This window comes from Mytilus trossulus, chromosome 3 (genome assembly GCF_036588685.1).
Source record: "Mytilus trossulus isolate FHL-02 chromosome 3, PNRI_Mtr1.1.1.hap1, whole genome shotgun sequence".
NCBI lineage: Eukaryota > Metazoa > Mollusca > Bivalvia > Mytilida > Mytilidae > Mytilus > Mytilus trossulus.
The window spans coordinates 39,459,492-39,464,186 of NC_086375.1; the positions used below are offsets into that span (position 1 = coordinate 39,459,492).

General features: G+C 32.5%; 1 pseudogene; it reads right to left on the reverse strand.

Moving 5' to 3' along the window:
• Window positions 1-380: 380 nt before the first annotated feature.
• Window positions 381-2,133, reverse strand: LOC134709415 (GTPase IMAP family member 7-like; annotated as a pseudogene).
• Between the last annotated feature and the right edge of the window lie 2,562 nt (window positions 2,134-4,695).

Here is a 4,695-nt window from a genome sequence, read left to right on the forward strand (position 1 = left end):
TGACCTACTGAATTAGACTATTTACCGGAGTTGTTATTTCATAAGCAACACGACGGGTGCTAATTTTGGAGCACCTGAGATCACCCCTAGTTTTTGGTGGAATTCGTGTTGTTTATTCTTAAGTTTTCTAAGTTGTGTCATGTGTACTATTGTTTGTTTGTTTGTCCTTTTCATTTCTAGGCAAGACGCTGTCAGATTATTTTCGATTTATGAGTTTGACTGTCCCTCTGGTATCTTTTGTTCCTCTTTTAAGAGATCTACCAGTAACATTTAAACCTTAAATGATGATGTTATGCTATATTTCAGATACTTTTAATATTATTTTTAAGTGACATCAAACAATACACAACATTCCATAAATGAATGTTTTTGGTCGTATTTGAATTGTAAGGAAAAATCTAAATATTTTACATATATACGAAAGCATTGTTTCGGACTGAATAACTCTCTATTCTCCACCTTTTTCAAAAAGGCTTTTTATGTAATTTGGAAACTCCTTCGCGATGCCGTCTGCAATTGTCGATACAAAGGAAATAACACCCTCTTTGAGTCGGTGGGATATGGTTGGTTCTCCTTCTTCAATTTGCCTTCGTACGGTCTTGCGCAGTTGTGCAGTATCTTTTCTCCCTAAATTCGTTTCTACATCATCTTTTTTACATTTTCTTAAAAACTTTCCCGCTACGGTTGCTACTCCTTCTAAGTCTGCAACATCCAAATTTGCAATATCTCCAACAAGTTCAGTGTCTATTTCAATTTCACCGTTTAACAATTGTTCCCCTTTCTCCATAATTCCATTACCAAGATGCTGTTTAAGAGCTTTAATTTGTTTATCTTTGTTTTGAACTCCATGTCCTTCTTTTTTCTTCTCCTTTGTCATTTTATCGGCTGGTCTACTAAAGTCAACATTAACATAATTGCTTCCCATTCTTTCTTTTTCTATTGCCATTTGAATTATCTTCTCTGTCTCTTTGTACATGTCATTGGTGTAAAATTCTCCTTCATTTTTACCAACAGTATCTTGAATTAAATCAAATAGTCGGTGAAAGTATTTCTTTCTTTTTTTCCCATTCGCTGCATTATTAAATGGCAGGCATCTGTTGTCACAGAGGTTAAGAAACCTTTGTAAATCAGAGGGAATATTCTCTAGAAAACTGTCAAACTTTTGATACAGTCTATGATCACCAGGCAGCGTATCAACCTTTGTAAACAGATCGAACTATCAAATACCTATAAACTCCCTCGCCGAACATTTTTAAGTAAGTTTCCAATGTTTGTCTCTCCTCTGGGGAAAACCTTCCAACTTGAATGACAACAAGAAAACAATGTGGCCCAGGAGATGTCAGTCCTATACATTTGGTGATTTCTTTTTTCGTTTCCTCTAATGACATTTCTGTATCAAAGACTCCTGGAGTGTCAACGACAACAACCTTCTTGTTTCCGCGAAATACTTCTTCCATCTGACATTTTCTGGTTACCGAAGAACCACTATATTTTGCATCAAAAATTGGTTTACCGAGTATAGTATTCCCAGTTTCGCTTTTCCCAGATCCTGTTTTTCCTATCAGAACTATGCGTATCTCGTTGGCAAGGTCATCATCGGAAGAATATTTCTTCCCTGTAAAATTTTAAAACTTGAGGTCAATAAATGTATTAGTCAATAAAACTATGATAATGATATCACGCGAATGGTGAAGGTAAATCTAGAAAAGTGTTTAGCACGCATGATATTTATATAGAGTGTCGTTTTGATTTTTTACAGTTGCTTTTATTCTCCTGTCCTTTTTGATCAGATAATTTTACAAATGTTTTTGTTTTTGAACACCTTTGGCTTTCAAATATGTAACTTTAAAGTATTTTCATTTTTATTTCATCATGAGTTATAGCACACATGCAACTTGTCGCAAACAGATTCATGTACTGACATCCAATCATGAAGGTAAAAATGAAAAAATAATACTTGTAAGCATCAAGGTTTTTTTTATTATTTCTGATAAACGAAAAGAGTATTTTCGAACAAGTACTTTCAAGGATGAGATGCCGTAAATATCAAACCATCATATTCAATAATGCATTCGTTTTATGTTATACCGTATTCACAATTAGATAAATTATACGCACCTAGGGTCGCCATCATGCATGTCAATGAATTGAGAATGATGCTTACAGCTCAATTTATTTTAATATTTTGTAAAGTACACATTACGTCACGCACTAATTTTAAACATGACGTCAATCCAATTGTAAATGTACGTCAGATTGTGATTTTGAAATGAATAATAGAATATACAATAAAAGGGGAAAATATTTTAAAACGATAACAAAACAAAAGACATCCCACTGACCGACATTTTCTGCGTTTCAAATTCCAATCTATTTACCACGCAATGACATTTAAAAACAATTTTGTATTGATTTATAGTGTGAATCTAAATTATGTCTGTAAAATTGACGGATTTCAAATACTTTTTTAAAAGTAAAAAAGAAATAAAAACACATGCCCTTAATAAACTAATGGCTCCACTATATGCCTTATATTATCTTTACAATTCAATCAATGCAATATTGTACTGAATCGAAACTGCAGGGACAAAACCCTTGTCTTGCTGATACTTTGATGATTTTCAAGATAGTTTACAAAACAAAAAAGGGTGCAATTGTGATTAAAGTTTAAGCTTATGAATGAACAAAAAACATTAAAACATGCAGTCTGATTTTTCGTGTTTGCAAAGAAAGGAGGAATATCGTGTACAGTTTTAATTATTCATGATGTAATATTCCTTCATACAGTTTACAAACAATGCCTTTTATCTCAAAGCCTGAAAAATACTTTCAATATGGAGCAAAAACTAACATCCCACTGTAAACTAAGACGACTTTAAGCAACGATTAAGCTAAAAAAAAAAAGTAATTCCTAGATACCGATAATGATAAATCATTAAATTGAAGAACACGACGGCCATATAACATTTATAGATTCTCGTCAATAGTTGACATAATTTTAAAAATCATAACTGTCATATGTTAACAGTTTCATGACCTTTGTTGTATTTGCCAAAATCTTTCGGACTTTTATGTCCGAAATACTCCTCAGCTCTTTTTTTTTTTTGCCTTTTAAGTGTTTTTATTTGAGCGTCACTTATGTGGGAGAAATGCGCATGTGATGAAGATAATATTACACCTGGTATCGTTGCTGAGTTTGATTTCATATTGTAAAAAATATTAAACTAGATGTTTAGACCCTCCTTTAAAAATAAATTAAGCATACAACTCATTTTAATTTAAATACATTGTCTTCCTGATAAATATAAAGATTGTACATGACTTTCCTCTCGGCTGAAGAGTTATTTCGTCTTTGGGGGAGTGTTGTGTACATGTTCATTTCACTGTAACTATGTAACATTTTGATTCCCCATTTCAAAACGTTGAGGTCTGTGTTTCTCAGTCTTTACGATTTTTGTTTTTTTTGTTTTTTTTATGATTTTTTTTTTAATATTAAACATATTTTATTCACAATCACCTGTTACATCAACCCTCAGTTGCCTAGGAATTATATTGTATAATTGTTAATCTGTTTGGTTTTTTTTTCTCTTTAGCCATGGCGTTGTTAGTTTAATTTTAAATATGAGATTGAACGTCCCTTAATTATATTTTGTCTTTGTTTTGCACAATTACTATATAAAATTAACGACAGCTTGACAAAATTAGTTCAAGTTGGCATGTCATTCATATAAAAAGCACAAACATTCTTATTTTAAAAAGTACTAAAACGTAAAGGACTTTTCGGATAAAATTTCATTAACTGGATAAAGAACGTTGCATGCAGTTACTGTGCAGAAAAATTGTGCATGTATTTCATGCAAAACCAATGGTAAGATCACCAGTTAAATGATTTTCTTTATTGTGTCTGTTTAACATAACTTTGTAAATATAATGGAATTTGATCAGACTGTCAACAAAGTGAGATGTTTACCACTATAACCCCAGGTTTAATCCACCATTTTCTACATTTAAAAATGCTTGTACCAAGTCAGCAATATGACAGTTCTTGTCCATTCGTTTTTTATGTGTTTTGTCATTTGATTTTGTCATGTGATAATGGACTTTCCGATTTGATTTTACTCTGAGTTCAGTATTTATGTGATTTTACTTTTTTCTCATAAAAACGGAATTGTAATTGCATCCTGAATGCCGCAATGCCAATATTTAACCCTGCTACACTTAACAATATAATCGGATGTATCCGGCTAGACAATCTAATTAGTTATCAAGTACCAGGATTATAATTTTATACGCCAGACGCGCGTTTCGTCTACATAAGACTCATCAGTGACGCTCAGATCAAAATAGTTAAAAAGCCAAAAAAATACAAAGTTGAAGAGCATTGAGGACCCAAAATTCCAAAAAGTTGTGCCAAATACGGGTAAGGTAATCACTGTTACCGTCTGACAATTCAATGTTTACCAGAGCACAGTTGAACACATACATCACACATTATATCAAACTGGATCAACTTAAAATCGGGGAAGTAGTTGACCACATATAACTTTTCAAACAACTAATCGGTGTATTCAGTTGTTCAAACTACGCAGCAGTAACTGCTACAACAACTGATGTTGCAATCCAAAGTGTTCCAGAAATTTCCACTTATTCGGTTTAAAACAGGTTTTGGCAATGAAAACCTTTCGATGGACAAGT